Consider the following 15,399-nt stretch of genomic DNA (forward strand, 5'->3'; position numbering starts at 1 on the left):
CACAGCAATCTGCTTCTTTACTACTTACAGGGAGTGTTCAAAGGCAATAATTATTCCCTAAATAACTACAAAAATATTATTACCTTACATAGAGGAAGGCACAGTATCTCCTCTCTTCCCCAGCAAGCAGCAAGCAGCCATCACCTGCCATGGGGACCCTGCAGCACCATTCAACCCATGTTCCCAGACTTCAGTGACCAAGCAGGCAGCCCCAAGCCACCTTCCAGGATACTGTGGGTTACATTCTGCCTGTAGGCTGCACCATGGGCACCTCTGCTATTTTGAGTTATCTCTGAGGTTTCTGGGAAGTTATGTTTCAAGGGTCTGTGTGAAAAGATCTGTCACTGTTGAAGTAATTTTTTCCAGAAAGTGCTTGGAAGTGACAATTCCTAAGCCTTCAAAATCAGATGATGTTTTGGCTGCAGTGGAGAAAGGAGGAAAATAACCAAGAAGGACACAGGGGACAGCACTTTGTGAGAGAAGAGTCCCTAGAAATTATGTATTGCAAAATTAGTGCTAAAATTCCCTTCAGCAGCTGGAAAGATTTTAGCAGCTTTCTGGACCTGCCTAGCAGACTTAATCAAAATTTATTTATTTATTTATTTATTTATTTATTTATTTATTTATTTATTATTATTTTGGCTCCATCAGATTGCACTGGGAATGCACTGAAGTGATTTTGCAGTGCCTTGCCACCCCAGGGCCATCAGCCTAGGGCCAGGGCTTCACCCTATACCCCCACGTCCCCACAACTAGGAAGGAATTCTTCACTCAGAGGGAGGTGAGACACTGGTACAGCCTGCCCAAAGAAGCTGTGGATGCCCCATCCCTGGAAGTGTTCAAGGCCAGGTTGGATGGAGCTTTGAGCAATCTGGTCTAGTGGGAGATGTCCCTGCCCATGGCAGGGGGCTAGAACTGGGTGGTCCAACATCATAGAATCATTAAGGTTGGAAAAGACCTCCAAGACCATCTGGTCCAAACATTCCCCTACCACCAATATCACCCACTAAACCATGTCCCTAAGCACCATGTCCAACATATAGTCATGATCTTTAAAGTTCCTTCCAACCCCAACTTTTCTATGGTTCTATGACCCAAGAAATCTCACATGACTTGGGGAGCTTTTCTTTTCCTTTTCTGAAGGAAAAGGGCTCTGTGTTTTGGAAGGGAACTAGGTCAAGACACTTTTTAATATTTAGCTGTCCAACAGCTTCAATGGGGAAAGGAGGACAGTCCTAATCTCAAATTTGTCTCCAAAATCTGTTTGTCAGGATTTCTTCCTAGAACATTTCCTCCATGTTTCATATGGGTACATGAAATGGTGCAGTCCTAGCCTTCAAAATCCCATGGGGAGGGGAAGAAAATACAAAGGTTTAAGAGGAGAAAACAAACTTAAAAGCCTTCCACAGTTGTAAAAATAATAACTTCCCAATGCTCAAGCAAGTCTCCAGGGTGCTCCTTCATCACCCCTTCTCATGCCTGGACTACCAGGAGCTGTGCCAGCACTGGTGATTTCCCTTGGGCCATGATGTGGTGGCCATGAGGTACTTGTTCCCCATGAATGAGAGCTGCAGTTCCTTGCACAGCTGCCCTAGCCTGTTCAGACCTCCACATGCAAAGGCTTCCTCCTCCTCCTATTCATTCAACTGAAAGCATTTAGAAAATGATCAGGCAGCCAAATAAAAGCAGGCTGCCTCTGCATGCTGCACAATCTTCAAAACTTCCCCCAGTGTGTATAAAACAAATGTCTCTTACCCATGACCAATGCAATGCCTTTCCCAGCTGCAGACCAGAGTGTGCTGAGCAATTACTGGAGAACACAGCAAGGCCATTTTCAGACACACAGAGACCAGCTGGTCATCTGAATTGGATAGGAACACGCTCACAAAAAAAGGATCTACGTCAGAACAAAAATAATGTCATCTGAGAAAAAGAAAAAGAAAAAAAAAAAATCAACTAAGAGATAATGCTAATGAATTGATTTTCAAGGCCAGGTGTGGAAAATGGTCACCTTCTCTGCATGTCAGCACAAAGAGCTCAAGTCACAGGCTCCAGCCTCTTTCCCTTTCCTTTTCCCTCTTTCCCACCCCTTTCCCAGAGCAGTCTTCATACAAAAAACAGTAAGTTAAGGGTTCTTCAAAACATCCCAGACTGTAACTTTGAAACAAAGTGGTCATAGCTGTGGCCACTTCATCTGGGTCCTATGATCCAAAAGCATTTTAATTGATTTGGAGCTTTCATGAAGGACCTTCAGGATGGGAAAAGCAGCTTCAAAATCCATTTTCTCCCTATGTTAACAATTGGTAACCTTGAGATTGATGGCTGGGGGCAAGGAGGAAAGGGGCGGGTGATGCCTCTTGTGGTACCAGGTTAAAGCTTTGTGGCCAGGTAGGTTGTTTCAAAACCATCTTCAAGTCAGGTAACACATTTGCTTTGGACATTAATAAAAACCTCTCTCCTGACCCCTGTCACACTGCAGAGCAGCTCAGCAGTGCCCTCTGTTTATGTGACACAACCACCACTGCTGCAATACCGTGTGGCCTGGAGCAGCTCTGGGAGCCAAAGCTCTGGCAGGAGGACAACATAAAGGTGACAGCTGTAAATCACCCGTGCTGCTGAGGACCAAAGTCCTGAATGTGCTTGATAAGCCATGCCAGAGTCAGAGTGTGTTGAAACAACAGCCTAGGGCCCAGGACAAAGCATGCTTTGGTGCTGCCTACTTTTTGCTCCTGGCATTGTATCATCTATGTACAGCCATACTGTGAGGGGAAGGAAGAGTCCTGCCATTCCCACTGAAGCCCTACGGTACTGAGGAGGAGGAAGATGGCTCAGCTGATGGGCTGAGCTGCACAGGCAGGGATGGGAAGGAGCTGCAGGCCAGACTCAGTGAAGTCTGAGGATGCTCCTCACTCGGTGAGGCCATGTCCATACACCCTGCTACGCTGCCTGCATGAAAGGCACGTGTGCTGGCTGAGGACCTGACTCAGAGGAGAACCAAGGTTCCTCAGACTGCGTTTGCCTGTGCTCAGCATCTGCTCCATGCCCTGTGGCCCTGCGCTTGTGGTGGGCTTGGGGAGGGCCCAAGCCTGGCCCAGTCCCGGCTGGCTCTCCCACACATGGGAGCATGGGTTCATGAGCAGACCCAGGTCCCCTGCAACATCAAAGAGCGACCCTAGTTTCTGGCATGGTTTTGCTCTGACCAGTAGGCTCTCCACCCAGCAGCCAGCACAGGCCACCAGCCACGCGCCATGGGCAGCCTGGCCCAGAGCAAATACAGTGCTGTCAGTGAGGCTGTGCATACAGCAGCAGGAGCTGGGGCAGCAGTGGGGTGGATCAGCTTGAGTTTTCTCATGATGAAACACAGCATGGACCCAAGTGTGGACAGGCAGAAAGACCTAAAACTGAAAGGTGGATGGGCTCTGCAGGCACGTGTGCTGGCTTGGGCAACATGGGTGAGGTGGCAGAGACCGTGGTCTGCCAGACTTAAAGCAATGAGTTGTGCCTGACTAAAAAGTACCCTATTTCCAGTGACTGTCATGAATAAGGCACATGCTTCCTGTCTGATCCATTAATTACTGCCACTGCTATTAGTATGAGTAATAGTTTACTTCATAGTCAAAATGCAATTCCATTTTTATGGCAATCCCCCCTGTGCATACATAACAGAATAGCAAAAATCCACATTTCCAAGTGGTTTGGATAGCCTCAGCCACTACCCAAAACAGGTCCAAAAATGCTCTACCACAGATCTCACACAGTCTGCAGTTGGAAAGTCACTGCATCACATAAATCATTTATGGAGTAGGGCTATAAAATTTGGCAGTGGAAAGCTATTATCTTTACTGAGAGGTCAGCACAAATTGCCTTGGTTTTTGTTTTGTTTTTCTTCCTTTAGCCAAACAAGGTAGTCTTTTCCCATTAATGGCAATAGGTAGTGACATTTTCTTCATTTCATTGATTTTGTGACAGCTGAATGACATTGTGGGCTTAGCTGGTAGAATGGGTTATGAATTCTTTCTCTGTGCTGTGCATGAAACCATCATCTGTCTTCCAGAGCTTGAAAGAATTGTGCTGAAGATGAGCAAAACAGGGAAAAAAAAATAAAAAAAGTGTCATTTTCAGAGTATACTAAAAAGAAAACCCACAGGGAGCGAGGATAGGGCAGAACAGGTCAGCTAGAAGACCTGGGTTGGTATTACCTATTTCAAAGCTGTCTAGGTGTCTTAGGAACAAGCAGTGAAATAGAGCATCCAGAGAAAAGAAAGCCTAAACTGAAATTTCTGACCTTCACCAACACTTCCATAAATATTGAGGTTGTCTGTACCTGGGGTATTTGACTCAAGCCAATCTCAAGCCAAGAGTGCTAGTCCTTTAAATAAACTGCTTAGCACATACAGTGCATTTTCACAGGTTTGATATCTGTTGAACAAGATACTGTAGCTCCAGGGAGAGCTTTAAAATCCCCTCCTAGAGAGCCAGAGGATCTGCCGTGAAGACAGGTAGAGGCTACATGAGCAGCACGTCCCTGCCATCTCCTGGTGCAAAGCAGAATAGCGACCGTCTGCTGCTGAATGAATACAAGAACTGCCAACATTATTGTTTTTTTATTACAGGCTTTTTGTTTGTTGTTTTGTTTTGTTTTGTGGCCATTCCCAGCAGCTACAGCTACAAATGCTCGGTGCCCTGTCCTGTGAAGTCTCACGGGAAATTACATATATGTCAGCCTGAGCTTCCCGTGCTGTGCTTCTGAGGGGGGTCTAGACCATAAAAACTTGTGTCACATTTGGAAATGAAACTATCAATGCTGCCATAAATACAGTGGCAGGTAAAACCGACATGTTACTGTCTAAACTAAAGTGCTTGTCAGCTGTCAATCAGCCATTTAAAAATATTCACGAAGAACAAAAGCACTCGCTATCTGCTAAACCTCTCAGCAACATGCAGTTCAGTGAAAATATCTGCAGCGATCTGCTAGCACAGAAGGAGGATTAATCTTCTAATTTACTGCTTTATGTGTGAGTTCTTAAAATTCACCAATCAACCAGTGCGGTGCAGATGTCTGACTTCTCTTTCAAACAGCTCTGGCTGTGCTCATCACACAGTGAACACACACATTTGAGCTTCATCTCTGCCACGAATTCAACAGCATAAAGAAGGTTGCAGCAGGACTGCATCAGCATTCAATCCTAGTCTCAATTAAATTACTGTCAAAACTCCTGTTTGGTTTCACTAATGGCAGAATTTCATACTCTGTAGGATCGGAGTTTTATATCTATTAACTATCACAGCATGAACTGCGATGTGCAACTGTGCTATTGTGAATGTGCAAAGGTTTGCAAAGTCAATTACTCAAAATTTATTGAATGATTCTGAATCACAAATGTGCTGGAAGAACTCCAGATCCATTTGTTGTCTCACCATGAAGAGAAATAAAAGAATAACTTAATGGCTATTTCAGCTCTCAATCAGATTTTTAGCTGGGGTATCAGACTTCATCCTAGCCACCCACGTGCTCATTAGTTACTGTTGCGAATGCCCATAAACCTGCTGCTGAGGCTCTCTGATTGTTAAACAAATCCTATTTCAGCCAGAACTTCAGAGATCCCATCACCAGGAGCTGCACTGTAAAGGGGAAATGGATCTGTCACTCTCACATGTTACCAGCTATGACTGGCAAACCTAAGGAGAAAGTACACCAAAACCACTCCTGAGCTGCAGAGTAGATCTCAGAACCTTTCCATGGGAAAACCCAGCTCCATTATCTGTCAAGTCAGATACAAGAGCAAGAGTTTTGGTTAGTCTCTCCGCTGACACCCCACAGGCTGTGCTGGAGCAAAAGGTGCAGGTTGCAGTACACTGCTAGTCCTCCATGTACCTTCAGCCTCTGGTAGACCTCAGGAGGAAGGTCTTTAAAGTTATGTAGAGGTCTGAAAACAGCAAGAAATGCCTGTGAAGACTGTCAAAACCTAAAGTGGGCAATGGAAGTTAGGAAGCAAATGTACTTCCATGCTTATACAAATCCATCTTCTGTACTTAGGCACCTTTGAAGGCCAAACCTACTGCAGCTCCACCTTTTGGCTACCCCTCACCCAGGTTTCATTAGACTTTTTTGGGAAAAAAGGTACCATTCAGTCTTCACCTTCACAATTGCTCCAGGAGGCCTGAGGGGAATCTTGTCTTGTCTACCAGAGAGGAAATTGCTTCCTGCTAACAGCTGCTGTGCTATTGTACCCTGTGCTATAGGTACACAACACTGCTTAGACCACAGACAGAAGAAAGGGTTTGTCAAAGGGAGAGAGAGAGAGTGTTTTGTATTAATTTATTCACTTTTAATGTGCTGCTTTGCTTTCAAAATCAAGCTCCTTGGTACAAATCACCCAGCTGGTTCCACCAAGTGACAGCCAAGGGTGCTGTCCTGTCCTGAGGATGTAAGATCCCAGGCAGGGTCACCAAGATCACAGGACAACATGAGAACTGTTTTTCCTCCACAAACCAGTTTTAATTTACCCCAGCTGTAAAGGTCCAAACCTCAAAATGTTTACGGCTGTTAAGGGCACCAGAAATCTTTCACTGGACAGATGTCCCATTGTAATGGGAGCCCTCTCATGAGAAAAAAATCCACAAGCTAGAGACCAAGTTTCAAAAAGCAGCAGCTTGGTCTGCCATTTGCTTTCATTTACAACCTAAAAATGCTACAGGAGTTTTAAAAAACTTCAGGCTAAGAGGAGGAAGCAGTTGCCCAGGTGTTTTTACATATGTCAATGCATATACTTTACACTGAAGGACAGCTCCATGCCAATATGCCAAAACTCCAGCTGGTACTTACCTGTCCTCAGTTACTGTCTGTTCTCCTAGGAGGTAGGTGATACAGGGTGTTTAGGTTCTGAAGCAGCAAAAGTATGTGCCACTTGTAGTAACACTATTTGTAACAATAACAAGATATTGCTGTCCTAGTTCACATGCTTTGAACTAGAAATCAAAGCATTTTAAAAATGCAGAGAGTCATTAGCAAAAAGGGAATTGAAGCATCAAGAAAAGATATCAAAATACATAGCAGAAGAATATTAGAGCTATTCTCTACTAATTTGCTGATCTACAGTGCCTCCATGAATGGGTTTTGGTATTGTGCATGACTTTTATTCTTTTACTGCAGTTGCTGATGTGTGAAGATTATTTTACAATTTTATTTTTCCTTTTCTAAACAGATGTGTTGGAAAAAAATCAAAGCTTCTGGAAACTTAACTATAATCAAAATATAGGCTCCTAGCTGTTATTTTTGGAAAGCATGGTTCAAAACTCTTTTTAAGCACCACAAATCACAGAATACAGCAGTTGGTGCAGGATACAAACGTATGTGAAGTGCAAAGCGCTGTGAAAACATGCAATTTCAGTGTACTATGGAGTTTTAAATACATCTGAGTGAAAGAGAACTTAAAATGGAAAATCAAAACCATTTCTCCCAAAGCAATGTACCGTGAACAAAATATTTGTAGTGTTATTCAACAAAATGCCAGCAAATACTGATCCACCCACTAGAAGATGAGAAGTGATATACAAGCATGTGTTATTGTTTTTGTTATTACACAACTGCAAAAGCCCAGTAGTCTTAGCTCCTCTAATTGTGAACTGGCTTTTCAAAATCATTATTATTATTATTATTAATTTCAAAATAACTTCATTACACAATTTATCTAAACTGCTTTCTTGATTGATACAGATAAAAATAATCTTGAATATTCTACAAAAATGTTTGTTTCCCTTCAATGTTTTTTCAAGTCATCTAAATGTAAGTTGTTTTTTTCTCTGGTCTTGATTTTTTTTTTTTTTTAAACACAGCCAGAAAACCTCAAATCACTTATTTGTACAGTTTTACTGCAGACTTAGCACCTCAAGGTTTCTAAGCCCTCCTCTTCCAAACACAGCAGTTGAATGATGTAAAATGCCAAGATGCTTTCAACAGCACTTTGGCTAACAAGGAAGGCCACTCTACAGCTATTATTACCGCCTCACCTTTCCAATATCTTGCTAAAAGCTACTTAGCTGTTTCAAAGAATGCATATTGCCCTTACAGTGATTAAGGGAGACACACACACAGAGCCCTAAGAAAACTTAGCAGCTGAGAAGCTATTTACTAATACTAAGTACATAACATCTGAAGCACATACCAAGGTCAGTAGGGCTTTTACAAGAGCTGTCTGTGCAATCTCACAGATGGACCTTTATATCAGTGCAGAGGCTGTGATCAGACAAAGTGGCCAATTTGCCTTGGGGCAAGAGTTTAAAACATGCCTTGATCTGTTTAAAAAACTCTCTAAGCTCCAGAATCAGTAGAGGCAGTGACAAGCAATAATAAAGGTCTCATTAAGCCTCCGTGGAATCAAATACAAATTCCCCTTGTTGCTGGTCTCCCCGACTTCAAACACTCACTTAGTTGCTTGAGGAGAGCCCTGGGAAGAGGTGGGAGCCAGGGCCAGCAAAGGTCACAGCTGAACCCTCCATTTCACTACAAGAAAATAAAGGCCTCCTTATATGTAGCGAGCGTCTGCATTTATACGCTTGGCTCAGGCCTGGTGAAGGACTCTGGCATAAATAGGTCTTTGAACCAAAAACACTTCCTGGTGCAGCAGAGTGTAATAGTACCTGATACTTAATCTTGCAATGGTTCCTTGGTTTACATGCCCGTTAACTACAGGGTATTTCTCCAGCTATCAGATTTCTGCTTGGTCTTTGGTCAAGCTCTAGTGCACAAAGCTTCTGTGTCCAAGCAAACTCCCTTATTTTACAATACAGAATGTCAGACTTGGCTGCTTTTCCTAAACAGTCAGTTATTTTAATGCCCTGAAGGGTCAATTAAATATATATCCAGCAATATCATTAGTTTAACCAAAAACATGAGATTGAGAACTGTTAGAATACAAATGAGCAAAACTGTTGGAATAAAAGGCTGCTGGATGTTTTCCAGAAGACTTTTAGGGAAAAGAAAAGCTAGTTTGATCTCCCGCTACATGAAATGCTCTTGTATACTTTGAACAGCTTTTATGCTGTTCATATCATATTTTTCCTTCCTCTTTGAGAAAATGTTACAGTGAAAACAAGGCTGTTGGCAAACACTCCAAGGGTTAACACATAGCAGCTACTTGAGCAGGAGAGAGGGCCATCAGTTGCAAGTACATCCTTCCCTTGCCTCTCATCAGTCTGAAGAACCAACTCTACCCACATCCCTATTAAAGCATAGAGTGACAGCACTATGGCTTTGCTATAGGCACCATCTGTCTCACTTGCTTTTTCCCCCTTATTCTTCTTTAGGACTTGCAGAAGGTTTAAAATAAATAAGTGCGTACCTTTCCAAAGCACTTGGAAATGGCAGTAACTTCTGTCTCAGCTGCTATGTTAATTTGTGGGAACTATATGAAGGCTGATTATGGCTGATCATCTCAGCTACCATTTTCTCTGCTGACTTTGCCATAGAAAAAGCCTCTATTCCACATCTGGGATGTCATCCAGAGCACAGAGTGAAACCATCATTATTTAACAGAGGTAAATGAAATAATGTCATCAGGAATACATGCTGGTCTACACTTAGGAGACAGCTATGCCATAATCCAGATTGGAACCAATATCCTTGGGGACAAAAGTTATCCAGCCTCCTACCTGTTGTCTCAGCCTCTAAGGTCTTGGTGACTTGTTATGCGTATGTTATGCGCATGTCACTTCACTGTAGTGAAGTTATTCTTGGTTAGAAATATTTTAGTTTCCTGAGTAACCAGGCTGATAACTGACAAGGAAGTCCTGGTCAAGATGTTATATTTTAAAGTCAGTTTTGTCCTCCACTTACCACATGTGGAAAATAACAATTCTTCTCTTCTTGTGACTTCTTTGTACTTGTACTCAGCTGTGTTCTTAGTAGCTCTCCCCAGTCTGCAACACACATGAAAGGGAGAGAACAGCTGAAAAAGCATTGCAGAGCCCCATTCTGCATAGCTGGGGACAGATGGGGACAACAAAAAATAACATCTATTCTCTGCCCTGTGATCCCTGAAGGATCCTGTAGGATCAAGGAAAGCAATCCTGATCTACAAAAGATCTAAGGAAATTTAATCCTGTTAACATTGTGCACCCCATGCTGCAACCTGTGGCATTTTGCCTACTCTCCTTCCCCTCATGATTTCCTCCATCTCTCCCTATAGCTTCCATCTACAGTTTAATCACCAAGAATATGCCAGCTTTGAGTCAGAACAATGCTGAAGGAGAAGTTCATGAGCCTGAGCACTGAATTCATAACTATTGAAATAATTCTTGCTCCAGCTAGTTTTGTTTGAGGCTGTTATCCCTAGTGCATTGATTCAGAGCAGCCATCTGAAAATAAGATGCTTGACAGGTATGACTTCTTTCACTAGATTGTCTGGAATCAGAAGAAATCTTGCCTGTTGAACTAGTTCAGTCCCTAAGAGTCCCAAAAGGCAGATCAGAAATGCCTGCAAATGGGCCAACTGGAACATCTGTTTTCCATTCTGTCAGCATTTCCTACCTATCGTGGGCATATGGCAGGGTTGCTTACTGTCTCCATTTCCTCTGTGATGCAGTATGCATATGACATAAGATCAGTGACTCAGTACACTGCAGAATAGCTGTAGCCTCCATTCAGCATGTGCAGATTCTGTTGACTTCCATGGGATTTTCTGCCTGTCCCCAGCACTGAGCATTCAGGTAAAGAATTGCTAACTTCTCTGCACCTGAAGGCATTCCTAAATTAAAGACTAGTCATGTAGGCTGGGTAGGTAGGAGGCAAATTCCTTCTCCCTTTGCATCTTTCTGGCATCTTCTACTACTTTCCTGCAAGATAAATTGGGAAAAGACTTAGTTAGACAGAAAATGTATTTTCAACCCAGCATGTTCTTTGAGCAGGGATAATCACACACTGTGTCAGCCTTGCTCTGTCTGGGGTCTCAGCCCAGATTCCTGCCCATGCTTCACCTGGGAGGCGACATTTCCCTAGGAACTGACTCAGAGATGAAGCTAAATCTTGGTAGGACAGACTGACTTTCATTCCGAGCAAAGAAAGGAAGCTAGTGAACACCGGATGACAGAAACTCCCTTTTCCAGGAGCCTTGATAAATCTGCCCCTCTGCATGCAAGTAGGTGTGCCATATGATGTGTGTGCTTAGGGCAAAGGACCTGGAGAAGCCTGGATGGTTTGGATGTCTGATGGCAACTTCAAGCCACAACTCTGATTAATGCAGATCACCACTCTGAGCTTTATAGGTTTTGAGTGGTCAGCTCAGCCAAGCAGTCATGGTTTCAGTTTGCAGTGTGGCCAGTTAGCTGACATTATAAAATTGGCATTAAAAGAACTTCAATATGTTGGTCTAAATGAGTCATATAGATAGAGCAATTCATTACTGGAAGCACAGCATTTAAAATCCAGAGTTTTTTATTTTGTTTTGGCATATGACTGTATTACAGTAGTAATTGAATGCATGGATCAATGTGTCACACAGGATTAAATCAAAATCAAATATTTTGTAAGAGGTTTCTAGCACAAATACATTTTTTATCTTTACTGTTATACTGATTCTCACATTTTTTCCCCACTTCTACCAAAACCTACCTACCTTATCCTTTCATTCTTTAGGAGTATATATCCCCTGGATCCCTTTCTTCACTTTTTCTATAAGTGTTTTTTTCTTCCTTCAATCCATTGTTCTGGATCACCCTAGGATTAGCAATATCACTGTGAAGTGTCACAGCTTTAGAAATAATTGCTCCAGAGGTCTACATGACTCACAAGCACAGCAATCTCAACTGAGTAGCAAGTCATTGAAAATGAATACTGATAAAATGCATACTTTTCATCACCACTTGTCTTGTTCGACCTGTAGACCTGTACACAATTATGCCACAAATGGCAGAAACTATACTAAGAGTATTCAACAGTGTTTTGCATGGGTTATTCTCATCAGTTCATTTTTTAAATTCTCCTTATCAATAACCATCTCTAATACCCCAAAGAAACCACAGTGAAGTTCTCAGAAAATAACATGATCCAGTGAATGAAGACCAGTAATTAAACAGGAACTTCACCAATAATTTCATGCCAACATCCTAGTTTTTGTAAAGTCCCACTGCAAAGAAGACCAGATTCTCCAACCCACTGGCCACAACTACCATAGGAAGGAAATGGCAACAGGCAGACATTCAAGCACTTCCTTCACATTTCAGAATGCAGCCTACAACAGCCTACACTAAAATGCCTGGTATGTATCACCTATACCTTGGTAGAACCGTGTCAAGGCTTGGACTTATACCTGTTTAAGTATTTGGGGTTTATTTTAGCAATTTATGTTAGGAATGAAAATATTTTTACTAGTCAAACTCTGATACATGGAGCAAGCCTCTCAGGGTTGGAAAATGTGGTGAGTAGAAGTTCCAACAGAGATGGTCTTTATGGATTCAAAATGCTGACACTGGGATAATCAGATCTTCAGAAAAGCCAGTCCCAAAAGCACACAATTATTAGTGCTGACTGGTATGTGCATGTGTGCGTATGTATGCACACACACGTATATATACATATAATACATATATATACATATAATATATATATATTTTATACACATTAGTACAGTTATTGTTGTTCAGATACTTTATGGATTCTGATTAGAGTTGACAGAAAGACCAGCAATGATATAAAAAATGATTTTGTATGGGCAGCTGAGGGTGTAGCCATTGTCAACAAAGTATTCAGAATTTGACCTTCATGTAGCACTTGGATTTTTATTTTTATTTGGTTTCAGTAAAAGTGCACTATGGCAAGGCCATTACAGTATGCACTAAAGTGACTTTAAAAAGATATTGGCTCCTAAAACTTGCAGTCAGAAAAATGTAGAGGCTGGCTCAGGTTTCCTCAGGAGGCTTGGTGAAATTCAAACATCTATAAACCTAATTCAGATCTGTGCTATTCTAAACAGTTATCACCAAAGTTGATTCTCTATCCACCTTGCTTTTAGAAAATTTATCCAAAAACATATGAAAGATGTGGGTTTTGAATTCTCATCCTAGCTGAGGACAGACCTCCATGCATCCTGCAGGAAGCATTGCCATAGACAGGCATATTGGCAGCAATCAGGGCCCTATTTCCAAAATAATCTCCTTGCTGAGCTTCTCCTTCATAGAAGGATCCAGTGATGAGAGAAACCAGTGCCCAGGACTAGTGTTCAATACACTTCTACCTAGGATACATTTTAAATGTAGGATACGACAATTTACAGCAAAGAAATCCATGACCCTAAATAATGAAGCTCTCCGTGTCATCCTATGGAGACTACATCATATTGATGTAGAGATTGATTAAACTATGCAAAGCAAGAGCTGAAGAAAGATGAGTCTGCAAATCATGTATTTCTAAATCCTGCTGGAAGGGAGGGGAGGCTGTGATGTTCAACAACTACCCAGCACTGTTGAAATGATTTGAAAAAAGTCAGTCAGTGGGGTTCACTAGAGGCAAATAAATCAAAACTCACAGTTCTGGACAAATAAATTTCCTAACTTGTCAGTTTACTCAGCTTTGAAATACAGCTTTCCCAGGGGCATTTACTCTAACCACTGATTTTCCAGACCTCTCTGAACACTTGGGCAAAAGAAAGCAATTACATGGTCACGGCTGCCTTCAGTTGCAGGGGACCGGACCTGTAAACACACAAGGTCCTTCCCAGGGACAAGCGAGGCTGGAATTAATGTGTGTGAACAGAGAACTGGGCACTGCCCCGGAGCTCTTTCCCAGGTGGGCTGACTTTATTTCACAAATAACAAAAGAGGCAGGAAAATTGCTCAGAGCGTGGTGGTTTTAAGAATTTTTCCAGCTCCAGTACACATACATAATCTATTAGGCACCGTGGGTCATTAGGATTATGAAATACCTAACTTATGGGAGAAGATCCTCCTTTTGTCTTCCTAGGATCTCAATGGCATGGGAAGGCAGAGAAATAACTATGTCCAATCCCAGCATTAACATGAAACTGCCACGGACAAGTGAAATTCAGCAACAAAAAAGGATAGGGCTTGGAGAAATTCATCACGCATCTCGTCTTCATCTTCTCTTTATCTACAGGCCAAATTCACACAGTATTTCTGTGAGTATAAGCCCAAAGACATTTTCTCCAAGGAGATATGCTATTGAAAGTAAAATAACAGCAGCATTTCAAGGGAAAAAAAAAATAATAATAATAATTAAAAAAGCAATTGGCAGCATCTTTAGAGCCATTTAGCGTAACTTTTCAGCAGCCCGGTGATCAGACATTTACCGGTATGTGCTGGGCTGATGTCGGCCCCCTCCCCACGATGTGAAGGATGTGATGTGAGGGAGCCGGGGACAACACCGAGGCGATGCCAGGAGGTGGCACTGCGGCTCTGCAGCAGCAGCCGGCCCCAACAGCTCGCCCATCGCACAGGACTGCAGCCACCAATAAATAAATAAATACATACATACCTAACCCTGCTCCACATGACAGAACATCACCATTTTCTGACTCACCGTTGCAGGATTTTTCTGATGGGTAACTCTCACCACGGACAAGTCTTTCAGTGCGTGAACTCAGTGCAGGAAGACGTGCCTCACAGCCCTAGGATGCCCACTGAACGCACTTCTTGTTTCAGATTTTCATCTTCCTTCTGCCCTCTCTCTGAGCGGCAGGCTTGGGCTGTCCCTTTTGGTTACCCATCCAACTTGCTTATGGCTCTTCTCCATCAGCAGATGAGAAAAAGTTCTTTATACCCTGCCCCTATTCCAACTTTCTGGCTAGCAGCCAGCACTGCACTACTGATCTTATTGTCTCCATCATCTCCAGTCCCTTGCTATCTCCCATGAGCTGTGTTTCCCTGGGGCTCCTGCCTGCTTTTAACTCACTGGGCTGCTAGCCAGTGGGACTCTGACTTCATGGGTCCGCAGACTCCATTCTTCAGTTTCTTTGCACCCACTTGCTACCTGTTCAGGGTGGTGGTCGCTTGGATCCTGTGTCCTGTAGGATGTCATTCCCCAGGAGCTGCAGCAGGCCAGCTTGTCAGGGGAAAGCAGGATGCTGGCCACCCAGCCCATTAAAACCTAGCACATCACAAGGTATTACTGGCAGGAAAATATCCCTCATTCACTTCTGCCATGGAGCCCTTCCTTGTCTGCACTCCTAATTCAGTGTTGTCATTGCTCTGAGTCCTCATGGGGAAGCAGCTTTCCTTCACGTGATTTAGGGTTGAACCATCTGAATCCTGCATCAGTCATAGGTGGTTTGTGGCCTCAGCACAGCACACAAGTTCTCGCAAATGCTGAAACACGGAGCTTCTGCCTCCTGATCACAGCTTTTCAGTGGGTGCTCATCAGAGAATCCCCTCCCTGGAGATTAGCTATGA

The 15,399-nt window shown here is 42.9% G+C and overlaps 1 long non-coding RNA gene across 1 annotated transcript in view; it reads right to left on the reverse strand.

Moving 5' to 3' along the window:
• LOC137853982 (uncharacterized) overlaps positions 1 to 15,399 on the reverse strand; it is a 70,735-nt gene that overhangs the window by 33,389 nt on the left and 21,947 nt on the right. The window contains exon 2 of the long non-coding RNA XR_011094857.1: positions 9,836 to 9,918. This is a non-coding gene — a long non-coding RNA (uncharacterized lncRNA). The remainder of the gene's footprint in view (positions 1 to 9,835; positions 9,919 to 15,399) is intronic.

This window comes from Anas acuta, chromosome 3 (genome assembly GCF_963932015.1).
Source record: "Anas acuta chromosome 3, bAnaAcu1.1, whole genome shotgun sequence".
In the NCBI taxonomy this organism is placed as follows: domain Eukaryota; kingdom Metazoa; phylum Chordata; class Aves; order Anseriformes; family Anatidae; genus Anas; species Anas acuta.